Source organism: Ambystoma mexicanum, chromosome 9 (assembly GCF_040938575.1).
Source record: "Ambystoma mexicanum isolate Mex_15411 chromosome 9, UKY_AmexF1_1, whole genome shotgun sequence".
Lineage (NCBI taxonomy): Eukaryota > Metazoa > Chordata > Amphibia > Caudata > Ambystomatidae > Ambystoma > Ambystoma mexicanum.
In genome coordinates, this window is record NC_090931.1 from 1,022,563,672 (window position 1) to 1,022,589,145 (window position 25,474).

Genomic DNA, 25,474 nt, shown 5'->3' on the forward strand with positions numbered 1-25,474 from the left:
TTCTTTCAAAGTACTTTATTGAAGCAACAGAACTTTGTGAAATAAAGTACAAGAACGTAAGAACTGTGCTGGAACTTTGTGCAGAATTGGACTTCCTTGTTTTCATTTTCTTTGGAGAACACCCTTCTTTGGATCTGGGGAAAGGAATTTTGCCCAGACCATGACAAGAAACATTGATCAAATTGAGGAAAAGGTCATATGTTATTTAATGTTGTTGATCTGAATTGCCATATATTTCCTTTTTGCTACCATTGTTGCATATGTGTGGGGGTTAGATATCCCTCGGTTAGTGTGTTCCCTTTAGTTTGTTTTAGGTAGTGAAATCCTTGTCAGGGTAGGAATAGTGAGATGTTTATTAATCCTGTGTTTTTAATAAAATGACAAAAGTTGAAAACTCTATACAAAATTGTCCACCTCACATTTCTGACCCTTCACACCTTCCACTCGGTTGCTCCGCCCACCTCAAGTTTTCACGCCTTCTAAGCCTCTACTTAAGGACTGTAGTCCAGCTCCAGGCAGACAGCATTGAGTAGGCTGATGGTCATGTGACCAGGTTCTGTCACTGAGTTGCTCGACCCACCTCCAGTTTTCGCGCCTTCCAAGCCTCTATTTAAGGACTGTAGGCCAGCTCCAGGCAAACGCAATGAGTAGGCTGCTGGTCATGTGACCAGGCCCTGCCACTCAGCTACTCCGTCCACCTCCAGTGCTCACACCTTCCAAGCCTCTACTTAAGGACTGTAGGCAAGATCCAGGCAGACAGCATTGAATAGATTGCTGGTTATGTGACCAGGTCGTGCCACTCAGTTGCTCTGCCCACCACCTATTTAATCAGTACTCCTTAGGCAAACTCATCACGTACTGCTACTCAACAAAACATCACCATGTGTCTCCTCCCTCAACAGGCCATCCCCACTCTCACTCTCACTAGGGTTTAAATGGCCAAGTGCTCTGGGCCGCCTCGGCAAGCTTCCCTAGCAAATCTCATAAATATTGTCCTTACCCCCATCCAATGCCCACAGACCACATGCTCATGCCCTCTAATGTTCATCAATGCTTGTTCAGGAGTCGGTCACACAGCAGAGATCGCTGATTCCTCATGTACAACAACCTTGATGCCCTATTCATCACTTAAACATGGTTTACCCCATCCTCCCCACATGTTTTCTACGTCCTTCTACCCCAAGGCTACTGCATCCAACATGTTGATCGGCCAGGAAGAGCAGGAGGCGGAGTGGCATTCATTCACTGGAGCGATTGACCATGCTCCATTAACCCCTCTCCCAGAACCAACTCATTTGAATCACTCACCTGCCAGTGCCCTCTATCACACAAGGCATTCATCACCTTCCACCTCATCGAGAGACCACCTCACAGGAGTGACTCTTTCATTGTAGACATCTCCAACTTACTCTCCTTTGACAAATTAGGACATTCAAACAATTTCCTAAAATCCAGCTAGGCTAAGACCAAACCATCCGCCCTCATGGTACACCCCTGAGCTAGCCTCCAACAAACGCTCAATCAGAGCACTAGAGAAACTATGGTGCAAAAACCATAACTCGAGAGACCTCAACAACCTCAAATCTCTGCACGCAAACCCTAGCATTCTGATTACTGAGGCCAAAGCTGCTTACTACTCCACCACCATTGCGATATACTCTAACAGGAACAAAGCCCTCTTTCAAGTAGTAAAGCATTGTACCAAACCCTCCCCCGACCCCGGGGTACCAGCAACTCAGGAAAAATGCAACAGAATCAACACATTTTTTATAAAAAAAATAGACAAAATCCAACCTCTCGCCGCATAACCATCCCCTGCACCCCGTCAAGCACACTGCCCCTCTGGACTGAATTCTCTCCTCTCTTTCCCCTGGATCGCCTAAAAACTGATTGCCTCTCTTAAACCTACTTCTTATTCTGATTATCTAATTCTGGCCTCCATCATTAAACAATTGACATTCCGAGTGGTCAATGCGCTCCTCAGCATCATCAATGCCTCCCATGCAGAAGGATAATTCCCGGACACCCTCAAGGCTGGTCTCTTAGGACCTCTTTTGAAAAAACGAATCCTAGATCCAGATGACCTGGCCAATTGCAAGCCCATTATGAACCTTCAGTTTATTGGTGAAATATTTAAAAATGTAGTTGCTACACAATTATTCGCCAGAATGAAACAACTCCACCATCAGTCAGGGTTTCGCCCAAAGTGTAGTATCAAGACAGCCAACACCCAGGTGGTGGATGTTACTCTCCAAATCATGGATAGGGGCGACTCATGCCTCTTCGTCCATCTTAACCTATCAACTGCTTTCAACACCATCAGCCACTGCATCCTTCTCTCCCTCCTTGCTGACAATTTGGGATTCTCTGACACTGTCCTGAATTGGTTTACCGCCCACTTTTCAGGCAGACACCAGGCTGTCACAATGAATATGTTGCATTCTAACCAACTCCAGGTCTCCTGCATAGTCCCCCAAGGCTCCATCCTCTCCCCAATCCTTTATAACCTTTACATGGAGCCTCTGGGCACTGTCCTCAAAGATCCCAGTATAGCATCCACCTATACACAGATGATACTGAGTTGTACATGATGTAAATAACATACAGGGCATCATTTGTCTCAGTGATTAGCTAGCCATCATCAAGTCTTGGATGTCGACTGCCTACCTCAAACTAAACCCATCCAAGACTGAAATTGTCCTCATTTGTCTGCCCGCTATAACACCACTTGTCCAACAATGGCTCAATGATATGCAAATAGACGGATTTGATCCACAAATCTCAGACTCATCAAAATCCATAGGCTTCACCATTGACAGCATCTGTCCTTCCAGAAACACATAGCCAAGATTGCCCAAATAGCCTGGCTCAGAATCACTACCCTTTGAAAAATCAAACCTTCATTCTGCTGCAGGACTTCTGGACCAAAGCACAGGCCTTGTGGTCTCTCTCCCAATGATGGGGGAAATGCTTTCCTGACAGGGCTCCCAGTGGCTCACTTGGCTTCCCTAAAAGGAGTCCACCACGCTGCAGCACGTCTTATTATTGGAGCAAGGAAATTTGACCAAATTACCCTCATTTTATGCAAACTACATTGGGTTACACTTCAAGCCAGGATACCTGGCAGCTAAGTTCCACGTATCTGGTGGCACACACTCCTCGCACAGCAAATAGACCAACAAGCTTGAATCATAACTCGTCTGCAAAGAGAGGACCCACAAACAATCCTTCTCTTGTCATGCACCCACTCTCTGGAACCCAATCCTGCTGTCAGCTTGGAATGCCCCACAATTCTCCAATTTTGCAAATCTCTCAAAACATGTCTCTTTCAACAACACCTGACCACAGACTAATTCCAATGGATGCACACACTGATGCACAAACCTCACAGAAATGCTCTACTGTTAAAGGAGGCTGGCACAAAGGCCAGCTCCCACATTCTGTTCAGCGCTCTGCTGCTCTTGAGCTAGGTCCGTGCTTTAAACAATTAAATAAAATTAAAAAATAAATGGAGAGCAAGGTGGAGGCTAAGAGAACGATGTAACAATGAAGTGTCACAATAAAGTGGAGCAGAACCAGCTGCTGCTGTGATATGCTTTCCTAGCTGTGACAGTGAATGCTGCTACTCCAGCCACTGGATCCATTTACTGTCCTGGTTGTTCATGGCTGGACACGTTTTTTGTGGTGTAGCTGCAATCCCAACATTGGTGCAGGTACCATTGCAGTCCACTGGTAAATGGACAGGCTTCAGATGACGATATGTGCTGGATATTCACCTCTGCTTGGATGGGCTACAACCTTCTGCCCTACTCCATTGATGCCTTCAGGTGCTCAAATGGTGTTAGTTACTGCTTGGCTCCATCCCGATTGTTACCTTCTGTGAGGTGACTCCTGTTGGTTCTTAGACTTTGGCTGAAATGTGAGCTGTTGTTGTCTCACTTGCATTTCTATTCTTCAAACAGGAATAGAAATTATTTTTTTGCCAAGCATTTCACAATAATGGGTCCTTTCAATCATCCAATCATCCTCTGAGGTTTGGCAAGGAGGATATTTACTGCCTCACTTATGCCTATGACAGTCATTTTTGATCGTACAGCATGGGACAACAACATTCACTTGATGTATTAAATAGATACGAGAAGGAAAATGGTCTCCATGTAAATGTCGTTAAGACAAAAATCATGACCATTTGGAGGCATGCATATGGGGCACCGTCCTTTGTTTGGAAAATGGATGGCCTGGCCCTGGGTCAGGTAACTGAATACAAGTACCTGGGTATGGTTATTAGGGTCTCTAGGACACAAGTTCATGTGGCCGAGATTGTCACCTCTAAGGCTTGGACCAAATGGCTTACCCTTAGGAGGATTGTTGACAGATTGTAGGGGGGGCTCTATAGAGGCGAAGATCAATGTGTACAAGCATTCTATTACACCTGGGATATTGTATGCATTGGAGGTGCTTCAGGAGAGTTCAGTGGGTTGGCTGACACGCTTGGAGGCGAAAATATTGCGCTCACTGCTGGGCTTACCCAGTTCGGTACCAGTCCAGGTGGTTAGGCTTGAACTTGGCCTTCAGTCATTGAATTCACTTCTGAAGGATGCAGTGTGTAGGCTGTGGGCTGAGATATCTCTCGGAGACTCTCATAAACCAAGCCTCTTGAAATGTACAATGGGCCATTCGCGTAGGATTTCTGGGAGTGCTTGTTTTAGAGAGATGGAACAAATGATACTGAGTCACTTCTCAGGACATTGGTGTGAGTGAAATACCTAAGTCTGATGTTGAATTCCATCTTGCCAGCATTGAGAAAGAAACTAGGTACCACTTGGCATTGCGACCCAAGTATGTACAAAGCTTTCATCAAGGTTTGTTTGGGGATATACCTCGCAGTTACCTCACTAAGCTGCGTTACCCTGGGCTGGTCCATTTTATTCTCTACCTAATGTTGGACATTTTTCCAGCCTTGGCTTACACTGGAGCCTGGGAAGGTATGCCTAGAGAGATGAGACTCTGCAGGATCTCTGGAGAAGTTTTTGAGACTGCTCGACACATATTAATACAATGCCCCAAGCTTCAATGTTTATAGGACAAAGGATATGTCAAGTTCCGCATGGGGCTGAATCGGTTGTTGTAGCCTCAGGTGCGTACCACATTTAGAATATTGTTAAAAACAGATTGGGCTTACAATCAACTTTAACCTTCCAATATCGTATATTCAATTAAGGAATTGTCTTGAAATGGAGCATTTTATATATGTATTTTATGAATGTCATTTTTATACTGTAGTGTGAAAGGTTAACAAACCAAACACACCTAATTAAAAAAAGAAAAAAAGAAATAATGGTCGTTTTAAGGGCCTGCATGTGGTTGCAGAACGCCTGTCACACACCAGACACCAATGCATGCAAAGGAACTCTCATCTGCACTGCTGCCCTGCCCCACTGAAAATGCACAGGTCACCTTTGAGAATAGGTGACACGTGCTTTTTTTAAATTAACACAAATAAAATAAGCGCATTCTCTGTGCGTTTTTGTGTTTGTTTTTGAGCGTTTACTTCATTGTATAACCTCACTCGTCTCAGGAAATGACTGTTCATTGCTGGGTCCTCAGGTAGAATCTTAATTGGTTCTAATACTTTCTGACCAACTACTCTGATATCACAAGACTAGACATTTTCGCCTCGCTACCCTTCGTTATATTGTGTCCCAACGCGCTCTTCACTTTCTCCCTTGCTTTTCAATATTAATGGTAAAATAACTAGCAGACCTTGTCAAAATGTCAACGTACAATTTCAGTTCTATGCGGAAGACAACCACATTTACTTTCCGTTAAAAATCAAGATGCTCGTGAGTTTCATTGTGTTGTGGTCGATGGCTGACTCAATGGACCTATTATGAAAATTCACCTGCGTCCTTATAATTTCATCACCTTACAACTACTCACTGGCATCACAACATCAGTATTTACCCATTCCCATCTTGAAAATGTGCAATCTTGTGGTGAAATTCAATGGCAACTTCACATTGAAATTTCAACTCCCCACCACCTTTGCTACAGCCATATTTATACCCTCACAACGAGTCTCTCCATCATTTTCCTTCTCCTAGAAGTTTGCCATTGTCACGTGATTCTATTATCTGGTCTTTCAAACTGTAATGCAACACACTCTGGTCTAGCCCTCCTTTCCGCCACAAGCTCCAAGTAATCTAAAGCTATACAACACATACCTCCCTTACCAGGGCAGACCCCCTCTGCAGAAAGTGATCTTCTCTGCTAGATCCTCCTTGTAAACATAGCCTACACCTGAAACCATATGGCTTTCCAAAAATGTTCAAGAGTTATCTATAACCCAGTGCACAGCAACCTTCCTTTATTCACCCGTTTAGACTTTCCAACCACCCTTACACTGCCCGATTGGTATGTAGGCACTTTATACAAATCTCCAATGAATGAATGTACATAACATTAAATATATGCCATGTTTGGTGGAGACGCACCGTGTACCCACATCATTTATGAATGCTTTAAGGAATGTACTGGTCAATGGTAGAGAAAACAGAGATTACATTAAATGTACTGTACAAGTGTTCCCACACAGTCTGAATTCAGCTATTTACAAAGGTGGGCAACCAAAGTTGATCTCTGGGGCACCCTGAGCACTATTTTATCAGCTATCTTTGGGGTCAAGGTTTAACGTTAAAAGAGATGGTGAAGATAAGAAGGTAAAATAGCATGAAGACAAAAAGCATAATACCAAAGCAACACTGGATATACATGTACGTTAAACATGTGTCAACTACATTTCATGGGCCATGGATGAAAATAGGAGTGATACAAATTTGATTAAGGAATTTAGGTGAAGGTGCTGGACGTTGAGTCCCTGAACAAAGTTCCTTCATATTTAGAGAACGTTTCTGGTGCTCGGTTGATTCAAGTGCTCTCAGGAATTATCAGATGAAGGCTTATTTATTTTGATTTATTAATTTGTAACATGCCGGTAGCCCACAGGCATCAGGGCGCACATTCACACAGGTTATACAAGCACATAGCACTGGAGAATCTGGCAGGCTAGGGGATTCAGCATGGGGTAGCTAATCGTTTACTCCAATAATAACGTTTTTATGGACCGACGAAAGGACATTCGTTTTTTTTCCTGTCTAAGGCTCAGGGGGAGAGAGTTCCAGATTTTCACTGAACGGATGGGGAACGATCTTCCTAGTCCATTTGTGGTTTAAATCCTAGACACTTAATTAGGGGTAGCTCTGAGGAGCAAAGAGTTCTGACTGGAATATAGCTCAACACTAAGGATTTTAGGTCGGCAGGGGCCGATCCATAAAGGCATCAATGGGCTAAAGTGGCTGCCTTGAAATGGATGCATGCCTGCACCGGAAGTCAATGTAAATCTCTCCTGTGATTAGAGATGTGGTTTCTCCTCAGGACTCCCTTAATAATGCTGACAGCATTTTTTTGAATGGTTTGGCATTTTTGAAGGCATGAATTGTTTGCTCCAATCAGAAGGGCATTGCACTAGTCTAGCCTTGGCAGTATGGTTTCTCTGGCTATGGTTGCACAGTTCCTCTCTGAGAGGAAGGGGTAGATGTTTCGTAGCAGCCTGAGATAGTAAACGCAGTTCCTTGAGACTTGGTTAACAAGGGTTTTTGCACTCAAAGAGGTTTCAAGGTATTCTAATTATTTAGAATTGGGATTTCACTTTCCTGAATTTTGAAACTCTGAATTTCAGAAGTCAGTTTGGATCTTGCTTGGAAGGAACTGAAGATCAATAATTCAGTTTTACTACCGTTGGGGCACAACCAGTTATTTGTCATCCAAGACTCCACTAGGTTATACGTGTGTTCAACGGAGGCCGTGTCAAGCTCGTCATTTTTGCTGATCTCTAGGACGAGCAGTGTGTTGTCAGCGTTGTTGGTAAAATATATCCCCCTTTCCTCTAGAAGTGTACAAGTGGGTCTGATATATATATTAAAGAGGACAGGTGACATGCATGTTCCTTGGGGGACACTGCAATAGATGCTGGACATGCAATGCGATAGAAATAACTTGAGCCTGTCTGTTGTCTCTTTTGCATAGTTGCCGATATCTCGTTCGTGGTCGAGAAGGTCGAACATTGCCAACAAGTTGAAAAGGACCAGTAGTGCGGATTTTCCTTTGTCGAGGGTACTCAGCATATGTGTCTGAAGGTCAATGAGGGACGTTTCTGTGCTGTGCACTGGTCTAAAACCCTACTGTCTACTATGGAGGATCCTATATGCTTCCAAGGCCACTTGAATCTGTGAGATGGCCACTTTATCCAAGATTTTAAAAGGAAGTTGGAATTGGTAATGGGCCGTAGGTTGGCAGCATCCTTTGGATCCAAAGAAGGCTTTTTTACCAGTAGGGTGACTGAGAGAGTCCTGATGGCATGTCGGACGTACTTGTAATGGAAGGACCAGGCGGGTGAGAAAAAGAGAAAATACCTCTTTGTATTCCAAGATCATTTCAGGTGGTAAAATGTTTTCAGGGCATGACGTGGGGCGCATGGTGGTGAGTGTTCTCTCCATGTCTGCAGGAGTAATAGGTTAAAACCTGAATTTGGAACGTTCCTTGTTCTTTGTGGGGCTGAATGCTATATTTCCTATACGTGGAGAAATGGTCAGGTCTTTTTTGATTTTATCGTGGGCTTTGGTCACTTTTGATGCAAATGCTGCCTGAACATTGATGCAGTCTTTGGCCAATGGCGCTAGTGGTACTAATTGGGCTCTGGCTGACTCCATTTGATTTAAGAATCTGAAACAGTTTCCTTGGACTGTGAAAGGCTTCATGGATCTGTTTATTAAAAAGGTTATTTTTTGTTGCAATTATAGTGTTTTTATAGTATTTTTCAAGATGTTTCCATGCTCATTTATTGGCCTCCGGTGGATGTTTTAGCCACTGTGTGTTCAAATTTTCCTTTGGTCTTTTTCAAAAGGCTAATTTCTGGGGTGGACCAGTATTGGTTGCCCACATACTCTCAGACTGTTTTAAGGGGGATGATTCTATTTAATAATCCTGTGATTGTGCTGTTATGAGCGGTCACAAGAATCTCGGACGATTCCTGTCTGAAGTAAAGGTCATAAGCTTAGCCAAGCACCCTTGAAGATTGGAGGGTTGCAGCTTTTTAAATATATGGCTAGTGACTTTTTTGGTGTGTTGCTGATTTTTGTGAGGGGATCCTGTAATTGGATATGGAACTCGGTGGTATAGTGGTCAGACCATATGCACAGGGAGGCACTGTCAATGTGCATAGTTGCTGATGGGTTTGCTTCCATCAGATTATCCTTTACGTTTTACTTTTATTTATTTATACTGCGCAATCCATGGACCCAAAGGCTTGAGGGCGCCAATACAAATGACAAAGACAAGAAACATCAAACAGAAAAGCAGGTACCGCAGGAAAGAGATAGACTAGAGTGGTAAAAATAATTAATCCTCGTTATGGCAATAGGTGAGGAAGGTTTTCTAATGAAAAAAAAAACTTGGAGTGGGCGACGGCTCTGCTGGTGGGCAAATTGAGATGAAGTGGTCCTTAGACTCACACAGCAGTATTTCCTATTGGATGCTCTTAATGGGTGAAGGCTAGAAGGAATGCTGTGCTGTAGTGGGCCTTAGATTGACAGGCAGACATACCTACTGGGTGCTCCGAGTGGGCAAAGGCTCTGCTGGATGGCACCCCGAGATTAAGTGGTTCTTAGACCCACATGGCAAACTTTCCAAGGCAATTCACATCACAGATGGGTTTGCAGTTAGCTCAAAGCTTCAATTGAGCATAATGGTGACACACTGTGAAGAACACAGGCGTTGATACAGAAAGTTTTCCAGATCACTGTGTCTCCAGAGCACGTTGCAGACAGGCCAATAAAATCGATTACAAAGTTAAAAGTGGACCAATGAACTATAAAGGTGCAGATTGTACACAATGCTGCCAAGTGAAATACCGTGGCACAATGTCTGTTCCAGCACTAATATGGTTTTTGCCCAGTTAGCTATTTTTCTGTGTTTCGGATCTATCCCCATTAGAGAACGATAGAGGGTTACTTTTATGTGTGTTGCAAGCCCACATGCGAGGTTTCTCGACATGACTGGCACATTTTCGCATCCTCTTTGTACTCGGTGCCAATGCCATATGTTGCTGCTTCTCTGGGTATCTAAGAACAGATTTCAGGCTGGAAAGATATTTCCACTTGCTCCACAAAAAAGGCAGAAGGCATCACATCCCCAAATATGACTACTTTACCAAACAAGGCTCTTGTTTCAGGAAGTGGTATCTGTAATAAAAACGTTCAGTGTTTGTGGGGAGGGGGTTGTCATTTTTAAAGGAAATCTCATGTAGAAACTAACTGTGAGTGTAGAGACAAAATAATGCGTAGAGAAAGTGCCACCCACATCGTGCTTGAAACCTTCTTCTTGATTTTCCACTGAAATAGCACAGCTTTCAGAGACTTATGGTAAAATAAAATGTATCCATCCTTATAAACAAAGGATGTCTTCATGTGTTCAAGGCCACCTCACACAAGACTTCACATGGAAGCTTTCTCTATCTAACTAGTGTGGACACACACGGTCCTCCGGCGTATTAAGCTTTGTAATCTAAGCAAACGTGTGGAATGCCCAGTAAAGAATGGCATGCCACAGTAAGAAAACATAACAAGGCTGGTTGCTAAGCTAATACACATATGGCATACCCATCAACACTATCCATAACAATCAATACCTTTTTTGAAAGGCTGATGTTTAAACCTATTAAAGGCACTGCCAATTTACACGAAAAGGCCATCTGCTGTACCCAAGTACAAAATATAAGTTTGGAACATTCCTACTATGTCCAAATTAATCATTCATAACTTTTCAGTAATTTCAGCTCTGAAAGAATCAAGCATACGGGTCTGTTCTGCAAAATGTTGGCTTTTAAAAGATGCCAGTCTTGTATTGATATAAGCATGTTTTAACATCGGAGAATGATTTTGTTAACTTTATTGATGGTCCTGGCAGAATCGCATGACAGATATCAGTTCCTTTTACAAATCTAATGCTTAGATTTTTGAAAGTGTGAGGTTCTTACCAATGCATGTTTACTAACCTCATTTATTTTGCAAATATATACTGTTGGTGATGGCATTTTACTGGGGGCATGGATGAATTGAACATGTGAACTCTTTCTTAAGTAAGCAGTGGTGGAGGTCTGAGGACAAATACACCATATACAAATAATTCTCACACTCGTAGCAAATCAGGTGACAGAAGTGTAGTTTTGATATCTTACACTTAGACTACCTATAGTAAGTTCTTGTGATACAGATTATTCATAAGGAGAGGGGTGAAGAAGCTATGCAATTTCTAACACCGACAGGGACAATAGAGAGTCAGAAATGAAAGGGATATCATTAGGTGACAGACCGATTTCAACAGAACAGAGAAAGGAGGAGTCTTGGAAGAGGGATTCAAACGTTATTCTGATGGCCCTAGGTAGTTTGGGACACAAAAGAGGTAATGCAGCACTTATAAGTGCAACCTGAAGTGCCTAGAGGTTGGATTTGCTCCTGGGATGCTCCTTCAAACTGTCCTCTGGTTGTCCATGCTGCTAGATGATTGGCATTTTGCATCATGTGAAGACCTTTCTCTTGCAATCAATATTCTTGCCGCATTCATGGCCTACGGCATCAAGGAGCAAACATAACAACTTTCTTTTTGCTCACCTCTTTCAGGTGCTGGTACCGTAGGCTATTCTTTAAATGAGCTACATTTTCAGGATACATATTTATACCTTCATGGTTCTCCTCAAACTCCCTTTTAAATCAAAATAACTTCCTAGTTATATTGTAAAACATGCCTGTCTGTGCCTTTAGTGGGAACAATAATATGTTTTTCATTAATTCCATTCATACCAGTGCCACCAATACCCTCCATGTTAGTGCCATTTTCTGCAACACTTCGTAATGCCATAAAAATAAGGAGAACAACACAAATCATAATAGCAGCTGATATCACCATCAATATCACATGAAAACCTATAGATTGTTTGAATGGCAATCAATCTCTAAAATGTTAAAGCCTCTCCATCTTGTGTTTACTTTAATATGTAAATTTGTTATCTCCTTTTTAATCACTTCAATATCAAGTTAAGGGTGCGCTCTTGACTGCTGTTTGGCTGTGCTGCTGTGCGTACCTGTTGCTCTTGTTGCCCCAGAGACTGCCCCCTGTGCCTTGCAAAGAGCCTCCTGATTTCTGCCAGCACAACCAGAACGCGTGTCGTGAAGACTGCGGCAGTCATTTCAAGTCTCTTTCATTAAGGAACATTGAAAGAAAATAAGGCACTGCTGCCTTAAGAGTTACGGCCCGTGTAGCTCCGCCCACCCAGGAAGTGGAAGAATAAAACCACAGCATTTACACCGTTGCTTGTTAAGGGAGTGATCTTGACTGCTGTTTGGCTGTTTGCTGCTTGCTGTCCGCTGCACGGCGACCTACTTCCCCAAGCCGAGAGTGAATGGAGGTATAAATGTTATGAGTTATCCACCGGGAATGGAGAGACGAAGCTAGACGGCCGTAGAAAGAAAAGGAGTTCCCTATACCCCTACCACAAAGGGATTTCGGGTAAGAGACTAAAAGCGCCGCATGGGAGACAAGGTGTGAGACTGTTGAGGCAAGTCCTCCTTGATCCCACTGATAAGTCAGTGTTCATAGCAACGTGGAAAACTCCGTAACAGAAAAAAAGAGCACATGCTATAGGTGTTTTTGCGGAAAAGAATACAAAATAAATAATCTTGTGGTTGACATATCTTGACTATTAAAACAAAAACCTATTAAACATTGACGAAAAAAAGAGGAAGAATGAAACTGCGAAGTAACGCATTACAGGATGACATTAGGTGCCCAGAATGGGTTGGTTCCTATGCCGAGGAGCTACAAATACAAAATCAAGACCTCCCATCAAAAAATGCACCTACTACAAGTCCGTCCTCAGTTAACACAATTACAGCACAGGTACATTCTGGTCCCTTGGGCTACTTGCCAGCTAGTAGCACACCGTCTGACATTATACAGTCGTGGAGTAAAGGGTTGATATATAGTACTACCACGAATAAGATTCAAAGGAAAATTGATGAACATTTTGGCAAGAAAAAACGAAGCCAAAGTATAAACCTTATTCTTAGAAAGAGCATAGAACTCTCAGAAAATTACATAAATGAATGTTCATCTATAGCAGACCCTCCTTTTCTAATTCCCTTACAAACAACCTCTGTACTTGAAAGGGAGGCAGTAAATGTAGAGGAGGCATCTGGAGAGGAATTCCTCATACAAGCACAAACCTATGAGGAAAAAACAACTGGTTCTACAGCAGAAGTAGCCCAGGAGCTAAAGAACTCATCAGAAGAGGAAATTCCAAAAGAGGCAAGCGCTGCTGCACTTGCAGCTTTGGACTTTGTATTAAATTCACTGGTGACTGTCTTTGAGCAATTGAAACTAGAAGTTCAACTACAAGCTGGAACCCTGATGGAAATGACCAAAGACATAACCAGTCTGGATTCTACAGTAGTGGGGCTGACCTCATCAATTAACACAGTTGTTACACCGTCATTAAGAGAGCTGAGAGTGGAGCTCGCAAAACAAGGTCTAGACTTATCAGCTCTAGAAAGGTCCTTGATAAAGAAAAAAGAGGAAGAAGACAAACAAAAGTGTCTACTCCAAGAAACTTTACACCTAATCAAGGCTGAGAAGAAAACAGTAATTAGGTCCTTGGAAAGCCCGAGAGAGATGGAGAGGGCAAATAACCATTTTGACGACACTCCCCTCTCGGAGTCAGTTTTGGAGTAATTCAGAAGGCTTGCTCATGTTGTAGAAGAAGATGAAGTTGGAGAAATTGAGCCCCATATAAATAATCAGGAGGCCTTGCCAAGTGACCAGGACGTATGCTCCGCGGAATGGCTAGTACCTGGTAAACAACTCTCAAAGGGAAGAAGAAAAGAATACAAAAAAAAATCAGCACAATGGCATTTCCAGTCACCCTTCGAAAACATAAAAAAAAGGCCAGTTAGGCATCTGAAAAATGAAAAATCCTAACAATGAGGAACCAACAGTCACCAAAGAAAGGTTAATTCCATCTCGGAAGGATGCCCAAGAAAACGACCCTAACATCCTGGACATAGCAAATGGAAATACTAAAGGATCGCTGGAAAAAAGTGGGATGCCGCAACATGGTATTGAGGCAAAAAGTACACAATGGAAACAGAAAGCCATTGTGGGGTTCGACAAGCGAACTCCGGTAAAAATAAAGAAAACTAGTGCAAATGTTTGACTACAGACAGACTTCCTAGATCAACAAATAGACCCTCTACAAACCTCGTCTTCAGGGGTCACGAGCATCATAAGTCCCACTGGAAAAAGAGAAGAGAAAAGAGGGAAAAACCAATCTCAAGTTGTCCATCACTGAAAGGCCCACCCTGGGCTCCAATATTCCTGGGGAATGACAACGTATGTCTTCCCAAAAAAAACGTTCAGACTAAAACAGAAGCCACGCTAAAAATTGCACTGATCTTTCTAAAACGAGACTTCAAGAAAAACCTAACTACAGCGCTGTTGGATGAAGTTAAAAACGGACAAAGAAAAATGAAGGTATTAACTGAAGCACCAAGAGGAAAAGTAGAAGAACGGACAATGACAGCCGACTCAGAGGTGAACTCCTGTGAACAACCTTTGGAGGAAGACCTAGAAATTCAAGAATATGCCATCCCAAAACTTTGGCTAAAAGCGCTAAATAAAATCCCAAAACACACTTCGCTTTGCAGGGGGGCTATCTTGGATTATGTCAAAAGAGTTCCCAACCTCTACCTGTTTAGTTCAGGTGACTTGGAATTTGTAAAGTTCCCAAGTAGAAATATCAGGAATATAGTAGAGGTGGGTTTTACTTTGCAAAAAGCATGGAAAGCAATAAAAAATAAAAAAAAGATCTGGAAAAAGTCAGCCTGATGATTTTTGAGAAGCCTCCGGTGGAAGTGCTAAGAGAAAAAAACAGCGAGAGCTCTGCTTCCGAAGGAGCACTTTTAAAAGCTGTGGGAAGCTCAAACCAGAAGCCAGAAGTTATCCCTCAGGGAAACTCTGGAGACACTAAGGCTAGTACCCTGGCGGCACACCCAGAGATTCTCACACAAGTGCTACTGAAGCTGGGGTTGAGTCAGCAGAGCCTTTAGGCAAAAATAAATTAATATCACAAGCTGGAATACCCGTGGACCAAACACCTTTACTGCTAGCAGCAGAAAGAAAAAAATCTTCTTAAACTCTGTTGCCATTCTACTCCAGGAGACCTGGTACACACACCCAATAGAAATAGAAGGTTTCACGATATTTACAACTTCGGCATGTCAAAAATCCAAAGGACGACCGTCGGGTGGGCTATTGATCGGGATTAACAACACATTGAGTAAAGACGTCACACTTTTGCACAATGGAAGGGAAGGCATCTTGGCATTTGAAGCCAAGCTACAGACCACTCAGGGTTGTTTTTCACTCGTAATAGTGAACGTTTACTGGAGTCCAGCGCAATGTAATCTTGAACAGTTTCACCGTTCACTGTCGATGGTCCTGGAGAAGATCGCACTGTTTTATGGAGATGCCAGCGTGCTCCTGGGAGGTGATCTGAATACTCAATACAAAGCGACACAAGATATTAAGAACTCACTAAAATGGGCAAAAATGTCCAGGACAGGAAGACAGTGGGTAGAGTATCTGAATTTATGGGGCCTTTCTTTGTGAAATGGCTCTGTAGAGGGCGATCGCCCCTCAAAACCAACGTGGACTCGTGGCAACTCCTTCTCCACATTCGACTGTTTTTGTTTCTGAAGATCTACACTTGAAGGAAATATCCATGGAGACAATTTGGGGAGAAGGGACTGACCATGCTCGGCCAAAAGTTAACATCAAGTGTTCAATGGAAGTGCAATTGAAAAATCATTCCCAGGACTTATTACCGAGAAAAGGCAAAGCGGTCCTGATTAAATATAAGAGAGAGGGACGTAACTTGAATGAGAAACTAAATCATATCTCATTAGAAGAACAAAAAGAGAACTGCAAGCCCGACTGCTTTAAGCCATTTAACTGGTGGGTTCATCGCCCAACTGCAGGAGCTTTGATAAAAGAAACTCAACACCTACATTATTTTGATGAAGAAACGTGGATCAAGAAAAAGATCTTAAGGCGAGAAGTTAGACGGCTGAAATATTCCGTCACAAATCCAACTAAACTTCAAATAGAACAGAAAAAGCTCACTAGAAACTACAAACAATGGTTGCGAGCAAGAAAGGTCCTTCGATACTAACAAAATAATTAGCAGATGCTGGAGGCCCTTTGTGAAAATAGTACCCGCAACTTTTGGTCTATTATAAACAGCAAAGGAAAGAAATCAAACAGTAATACTACCCAATGTAATTTGGTCCCAGAAAAGAGATGGATAGAATATCTGACAAAGAACTTTAAAAACACGTCAACCTTTCTGGAAGAACAGCAGGAGGTCGTTAAGTGGGAACTCAATTTTGATATAAAATTAAAAGAAGATCTAATTTGGAGCGCTTCATCATCGAAGGCAGCGGGCCCAAACGGGCTAACATATCAGGTTCTGAAAAACAGTGTTTATATCTGGCCGATTCTTTTTCATACCCTCTATAGTGAAATATTAGAGTCAAAATGCTTTCCTCCTTCCTGGAAACAAGCGGTCGTAATACCATTCTACAAGGGGGGGCGACAGAACTCAGTCTGAGAATTATAGACCAATCACCCTCCTAGATATTGAAAGCAAGATATTCATGTGGATCCTCTTGATAGAGTTAGAGGACTGGGCTAAATAAAATAACATCATTTCCAAATTTCAAACGGGATTTAGACGAGGAATGTCTACAACATTAAATGGCATCACACTGAGCCTCTTAGCAGAACACTCTAAAAAAAATGGAGAGGGTCCAATATATGGAGCCTGGGTAGATTTCTCCAGAGCATTCAACCTAGTAAATAGGGAGAAACTATGGACAAAACCGAGAAGGTGGGGAATTCCAAGCAAGCTATTGGCTATATTATTTGAGCTTCACAAAAATACTTCGCTGATGGTAAGATTAAATGAGGCTGCTCATCTTGCAAATACAATCAGCGTGGAACAAGGAGTGCAACAAGGGTGTATGGGAGCCCCCTTCTTCTTTAATCTCTATCTGTCAGACCTGGGAGATTTTCTTCAATCTTGGATCATGGCAAGCTCTAAACTCAACTCCACCAAGGTTTCTTGGCTCGCCTATGTAGACAACATCGTCCTGTTTGACAGGATAGCAATAGGCTTGTAGCATCTATTGAATGGTTTAAGCGAATACACTAAACTTAAGGGACTTCAAGTAAACCCAAAGAAGTCCAAAATGTTGGTGCTGAAACATTCCAAAAAGCAAATCAACTTTGGAAAATGGTTTTTTGAAGGCAAAGCAATTTTGAGGGCAGATGAATTAGTCTACCTGGGCTATCCAATGTTTTCCTCTCCATCAGCTAACGAAGTGGAATTAGAAACAAGATCAAAAAAGCAATGCCAAAGATGAAAAATATTTCCTTTGAGCTCTGCAAATTCTCAATTAAGCCTCTAATAAAGTTCTATAATGCTAAAATAATCCCAGTGATATTGTATGGGTTGGAGGCCCAACCAATGGGCATACCCAACCAATGCTTTGGGATTTAGGCTAAAAGTGGAAGGACAGCTTTGGAAGAGCTCCTTGGGCCTGCCCAACTGTCTTCCAAAGCAGGTCCTAAGGTTCAAACTCGGCCTAAAATCACTGCAGCAACAGGTGGCCTGGAGACTACTATCGCTAAAGAGGCTAATAATAATTCCACAAAAAAACTCACTTTATGAAGACATCAAGCAACATTTTCAAACAGACAGCTCCAAGATCCTCCACCAGCTGGATTCAAAAGTAAAAAGAAACCTGGCAGGAGCTGATTCATCGGTAGAAACCCTGAAAGAGAATCCCATGAAAGCAAAGAAAGAACTGGAAACAATGGATTGGATTAAAACAAGGCTGGAAATGAGACTTGTAAAACCAAAGAACACATTTTTAATAGTGGAAAAAAAAACTGTGAGAACTGCCTAAATATTTGCTAAAACATCAAAACAGTGAATCAAGATATATATTTCTCAGGGCGCGCCTAAACTTAATTCATACAGGCGAGATATTAAACATCAGAGGGCAAAGCCAGAATATTTTATCTTTTTGCAAAATATGTGCAAACCAAAATAACCAAAACCTGCATCATTTGCTTCTAGAATGTGAGGGAACTTGGGAGACTAGAGTCCTCTACTTCTTGAAATTTGTACATAAAGTGGAGTGCTTGCACTCAGAGAACCTTTGGAATCGCTTGATCTCGGGGCAAAATACCTCCTTGACGATTGCTGTGGGTCAGGTCCTCAATAGGCGCTCGGCAGACTTGGACCAATGTTGCTCAAGAAAGTCTGGATTAATACAGAAGTAGAAATTACATCGGAAATCTCTCTCGTGTCCCGCAGCTAGAGAGACAGTCTGGAATAACATAGGCTGCGGTGCAGGTTTTTGGGGAGTGAAGGCCTTTATTGCTTCCACAACTAATTAATTTTTCTTTCTTTTAATGGCTTGTCCTCTGTTTATTAGAACTGTATAAAGGACATTTGTAAAATGTGTAAAATTAGTGCTGATCACTAGCTGGTAATATGTTAGTTTTAATATTTTGTAAAGATCTAATATGATCAAAACAAATTTAAAAAAAAACAACAACAAAAAATTGGAGTATTATTGCAATTATCAATCAATACAGCTGTTCTTTGTGTCCCCCCAAATGTAATAATATTTATTCCTCTTTGAACTAAAACTGGATAGGTCTGCAGTATATAGGAACAAAGAACAGATAAGAAAGTATATACTTGTGTGATGATGGATATCATAAATGATAGTTGATATTCTTTTTTCTTCGAAGTCCGGACTCTTCTCTCATTGTCTTTTGATCCTGTCTAAAGCGAGTGTTCAAAGGTGGCTGCAAGTCTATTTTCTCCTTGTCAAATCTGGTAACCAATGATCTTTAGTCAGTTTTAAAAAACATGGAACCCTAATATATAGTGCTTGTGTGCATTTCTTTTTCCTTATTCTCATTTCTAGCCATTTGGTGGGTCTGCATATGCAGAACTACTTGTCTTGCTTCTCTTGGGATGTTTTTGGGAGGGGACAAAGTTTCACCTTTATATGGTTTGACATCATGTAGATGTAGCCATGTTCTTCGCCCCCTCAATTTCACTGCAGTGGGGCTTGCGTCCTCTACTTCATGGGGACCCTCAAAGCTAGACGTAGTCCAGGTGTATATGAACTTGTGCACTAGCACCTGATCTCCTGGGTACAACCTTGGGGGCTTTAGCAAATCTTCTGTTTCATGCACTTGATTGTCTTTGTTGCTTCCTTTTAACCCCCCCTTCTGTACTTGATCTGTTGAGACATGAAAAAACCACACTTGCAATCATTGTTGTTAAATAATCATGAATCTCATCACCTAATGTCCTCCCTACACTGTGGGCATCAGTTCTTACCCTAGTTGGAGGAGTCAATGGTGTTTTCATACAGAGTCCCGTCACCAACTCATGAGGAGTTGGATGGTAATCTGAACAGGGCAGGTTTCTTAATGCAAAGAAAGCAAGGGGCAGACAATGCAATCACTCCTGTTTTTTTAAGTGATCTTGAGTTTGGCTATTCTCTCTTTGTGGAGTCTTTTTAATCTCTCACAGACACCATTGGCCTGTGGGTGATAAGCAGACAAACATCTGTGTTTTATACCTAACAGAAGTACTATCTACTCAAAATGTTAATTTACAAAATGTGGTCCACTGTCAGACCACAAAACTTTGTCCACCCCCATCTGTGGAACACCTTGCGTACCAGAAACTTGCCAACACACAAGGCATCAGGGTGTGTGCACGGACCTCCCTCTATCCAGTGGTCCAGGGATGAATATCAGTTTCTAAATCATCAATCAGCCCAAAACCTCTAGTACACCAGAGGGGATCCGAACAAATTGGAAACACAAGTAAATTATAAACCTCCTTGTCCAGTTTTTGGTAACGTGGACAGATCAGCAGGCATATCTCCACAAGCTAGTGGATCCTTGGTTAGTTGCAACACCGCAAAAATAAAATCATTACCCAATGATAAAAGGGACTGTCCAGTCAATGTTGTATACAAATATCTACTTTAAATATTATTACAACAGATAGTTCTAGCACACTACAAAACACAACCCACCCTGTGAAGGAACACAGAGGACAGACAGTTTCATGAAGGAAAGGGATGCACTCTGAATACTGACATGAGGGTAGTCTGTAAAGCAATCAGTCTTAACTGTTCAAGGTTATTTGGTTTCAGCACCAAGGGAGCAAGGGGTTGTAAATGTAACTAGGGGCTTTCGGAGAAGGACCAGTGAGACAGAACTAGAATGTACATGGTGCTTGAGGTGATCTTGATGCTCAACAGCATCGAGTCGGTTCCTGGACGCTTTGCAGTTCCTTCGACAGAGTTAAAGATGGGAGACAGCTGTGGGTATCCGATGGCAGGCAGCTCAGCAAGCGAGGCTGGACGGACGGCTGCAGGCTGGCCTACACAATGAATCAGGGTCAAAAATTGATGTCTCTGCGCTGGTTGGCAGATCTGGAATGCTGGTTGAGGTGTCTCAGGTGGCTTTAGTGACTGCAGCATCGCAACAGTCAGGGGTGCAGCCAGTCGTGGTTCGAGAGTTTTTCTGCCTGAAAAATGTCCTTAAAAGATGGATGCTGGTTGATGCTTGTTGTGGCACTCCTCCTAGCTTCTTTCCAGGGCTTTGGTCATCCTTTAAGGGAGATGGCCCAAAGCTGAGGAGAATGTTTCCAGGCAACAGCCTTTTCCTTTGTTCAGAGACTCTCTGACACTTCCCACCTAGGAAGCTTGCTGGCAGAACCTAGCAGGGCATGCTGTGTGCTGGCTGGGTACTGGTTCAAGAGCTGCTGGACGGGTCCTCTGAGTCCAGTATCTCCCGCTGTTTTCTGGGAGATGTTTATGGGAGGTATCTTGCTTTCCTCTTGGAAATCCTGGCTTTCCTTCACTGGTGGGAGATGCGAGGCAGACTGTACCTTCAGCCACGGTCCAAATGAGTCCTTCTTTTTACTCCTTTCAAATTCGTCAGATGATCTGTTAAGTGAGGGGCTCAGTTCTCTTTTAAAGCCAAATGGGCCAAGTGATTGGTGCAGGCTAAGCCTACTTTAAGGTACCATACTGGGTCACCACCAACAATCTTCTGCTATGCATGATGTCAGGAACAGAGTGATTTGCAACAGGAAAGGTAAGGGGTGACAATATGTACTCCTAAGTCCCATCCATCTTCCTGTCTGTTGTAGATAAAAGTGTCTCTCTGGTTAACTGAGCCCTCTATGACTCTTGATCAAAGTACAGGTGTCCCTTGAAGTTTGTGATGAGAGCAGACTTCCTGTCTCCCTTAAGTCATCTACTTCTTTCCTGTGAAAGGAGTCCTCTCTGCAGGGGTTGCCTACAGTAAATAGTGGACCCAGACATTCACTGCCTTTCATACAGAGGGGTGGGAGCTGGCTTCAAGTTGACATATTGCATATCCAAGTGGTGTTAGTCCTGCCTCCCTTTTGTCTGTTCTGCGACCAAGCCTGCTGCAGGCCTGTTTCAATTAACTCTTATGCGATGCCACAGCAGATTTAGACAAATAGAGAGGCAGATCCATGGAGCCTTTGATAATTTAATAAGTCTGGCAATGGGTGGAGGAAGGTATTGTCTTCCCCTCTGAGATTTTATTTATATATTCTATTTTATTCGGATTTGTAGAGCACGCAACAGCCCTGGGGCATTGTGGCGCTTGTTATAGACATACCTTAGTTACATATAAATGAGCATACATAAAATTACAAGCAAGTGATATTGTACAGAGAATTTACAGTGAAAGTTAGTTACATTTTACACGGCAAAGAGCGAAGAGTGAGGTTTTCAGTTTTCTTCTAAAGGCAGGAAGTGAGTTTTCTGCTCTGATGTCTGTGGGTACCACGTTCCAGGATTTGGCAGCAATATATGGGAAGCCTAGGCCACCGGCTTTGGCTCTATTGATTCGTGGGATGTGGAGTTGGTTGGTGTATTGTGTCCTGGTGGGCCGTGTGGAGGAGGATTTGGTGATAGTCTCAGATAGGTATGAAGGTGCAGAGAGAGTGAGGCATTTATGTGTGAGGTGAGGATTTTGAATGTGATACGCTCTTTAACCGGGAGCAACTGAGCTGATTGTCTGGCCTGGGAGATATGCTCCCTTTTTAAGATGCTTAGGGTGGCACGAAGAGCATTGTTCTGCTTGGTTTGTAGCCTGTTTAAGGTTTTTGCGGATGTGCCTGCCAGAAGGGCATTGGCTCCAATGGTTGCTCTAGCTATTGATAAACAATTAGGTTTGGATAGGTATGGTTTTATGGCGTTTATGAGTTTGGTGGTATGTGCAGAAGAGGAAGTGATAGCGCTAACCTGTCTAGTCATGGATAGAGTGGACCCCCAGTGTCTTGACGGCTGTGGACATGGGGATAATGGAGTTGTCAATGGTAAAGTTGGCATACAGTTTGTCAAGTTTGACTAGAGTGTTATTTTGACCTAATATCATTATTTCTGTCTTGTCCCCATTGAGGCCGAGGCCATTGACTGCCATCCAGGCCTGGATGGTGGAATAGATCGTATGAAGCGCCTCAGTGTCTTTGTGGTATGAGCCGGAGAGAGGTAGGAGTACCTGTTTATCATCAGTGTAATTCATATACGCGATACCAAATGAGTCAAGCTTGTCGAAGAGAGGCTTTGTGAACAAGTTGTATAATGTGGGTGCTGTGTAAGATCCCTGTGGGACTCTGCAGTGGATTGTGGTGGGTGTAGCATTTGCTATATCCAAGAAAACTTTAATTTCTCTTCCTTCGAGGAATGAGGTGACCCAGAGAGCTGCTTCTTTGGAAAAGTTAGCTGATTGTGTACAGTGTGATGTGAGAGTCTTGTGGTCAAACAAATTGAAAGTGGCCGAGAGATCTAAGAGAAGCAGCAAAGCTGGCTTGACTTTGTCCATGATTTGGGTGATCTGGTTCTTTAGATCCACCAGGGCTGTTTCGGTGCTTTGTCCTTTCCGGAAACTAAATTGCCTAGTCCCTAAAATGGAGTGGGTTTCCAGGAAGTGTTGGATCTTGCTATGTGTGGCTTTGTCCAATAATTTAAGGGGGAAAGGGACAGTGGTTATAGGTTTGTAGTTATTTGGTTGTAGAGGGTCGAGAGTCATTTTCTTTAAGAGGGGGCGGACCCAAGCAAGCCGTGAGGAGCAGTGCAAAGCGGTCTGCGCAATCCTTGATGAGCTTAGGTGGGCATATGTCCCCTTTACATGGAGAGGGTTTGAGGTTTTTGAGTAGGTTCATAACTTCTAATTCAGTGATGTCCCTGAAGTAGAAGCCAGGTTTGCTAGAATTGGTTGAGGCAGGAGTTGAGTTGGTTGGCTTAGTCCCCGTGTGCGGTGGTAGGGCTTTGCAGTGGTCCTGAATTTTATTTTGGAGGAGGTCAATTTTGTGTAACATGGCAGATTGAATACTAGCACACCATGCTTCAACTTTGACTATTTCATCAGGTGTATAAGGTGTTGAGATGAGCTCATTGAAAATGGAGAACATTTCTTTTGAGTGCAATTTAGTATTGGAGATGCCTGTGTTAAAGGCGTTTGCTTTGGCTATGGTGATGGCTGCTTTGCATTGTTGGGAGATTAAGTTGAAATTGTTTTTGGCACTGTCACTTGGATTGATTTGCCAGTTTTTAAAGCTACTCTTTTACAAGAGTGCAATGACTGAAGGTCTTCAGTGAACCAGGAATTGGTGTGTAGTAATTTCGTTTCTTTTTTAAATTCAAGTGGTGCTACTTAGTTAATGGCTTTAGTGAGAATGTCCTTGTAAATGTTTGCTAGAGTGTTAGGATCATTGGCGAAAGGGGGTGCTAGTTAAGGGATATTAAGGTAAGGGTGCAAGTTATCCCTGTTGAGCTTCTTGTAGCTTCTTACTTGAGCTGGGTGAGAGTTTTGTGGCTTTTGGAGATGTGTATGGTGAATTCAATACAGTTGTGATCGGTCCATTGCATGGCAGTATTAGAGGTGATAGTGGTGAGGCAGTTATGGTGAGCGATCCAATCTAGGATAGTGCCTTTGGAGTGTGTGGGACTCAAAACCTTTGAGTGAATCCTAAGTCAGTAAGTTCCTTAGTGAGGGTATCACCAGGTTTGTCTTTCGTGTCATTGAATCCTAAGTTGAGGTCTCCTAATAGGAGGGTCTTGGTGGAGCATTTGATGTTATTACTGAGTATGTGGATGAGCTGTTCCTGAAAGTCTAAGGGGAGGCCTGGGGGCGGTATAGTAGATGAATGTTGATGGAGCTGTTGGGGGACAGTGTGAGTTTAGCAGATAGAAAGTCAGAGTTGCTGGTCAAGGGGTGGCTGACAAGTCGAAGAGGGAGGCTCTCTTTGTAGATGAGGGCTACTCCGCCTCCCACTCGTGCTAGTCTATCTTGTCTGAGGATGGTGAAGCCTGGTGGTAGTGCAAGTGCGACAGCGGGGCCAGAAGCTTCATGTAGCCAAGTTTCTGTGATGGCAAGTAGGTCAATGTTATTGTCTGTTATAAAGTCGTGAATTTCAGGTGCATGAGCTGGGAGGGAGTGTACATTGAGGAGGGCACATTTGATGTGAGGTGTGTGTGAGTTTTTTGTGGTGGTGACGGTGGTGGTGGAGTCTGGTGTGGTGTGTGTAGTGGCAGTGTGGGGCCTGATGTGATTGGTGGGTGACTGTTTGCATGTTCTGGTATGTTCAATGAGGGGGTGTGTTTGTGGGTAGAGCGGGAGCCTAGTCTATCATTTCTGAGTGCTGTGGGAGTGGGTTGAGAGCTGTATTCCATAGGCAGTGTGCGAGCTCTGGGTCTGATCAGTCTACACAGTGTGATGAGGCATGGTGGTGCAGAGGATGTGGCTGCTACTGAGTGGTGTGCTTATTGTGCGGTATTCATGGCAGTAGGTTGAGTGGGAGCAGTGACAGGGAGTGCGGTGTAAGGGGAGAGAGCAGAGTGTGTGATAATGAAGGTGATCAGAGTGGTAGTGGTAAGACAGTTAGAGGTGGAGAGCTTGCTAGTGACTATGGGCATCATTGTGCGTGTGAGTCAGAGACAGTTGGTGGTAGTAGTGACTGTGCGGGGTAACAAGTATCAACAGTAAGATAATAAGGGTGGCCTAAAAACAATAACATGCAAATTCAATTTTAAGCAGGGTGGCCTAAAAACAAAGAGGCAATTTCGATTTTAAGCAGGGTGGCCTAAACACAACAACAGGCAGATTCGATTTTAAGCAGGGTGGGCTAAAAACAACAACAGGCAAATTCGATTTTAAGCAG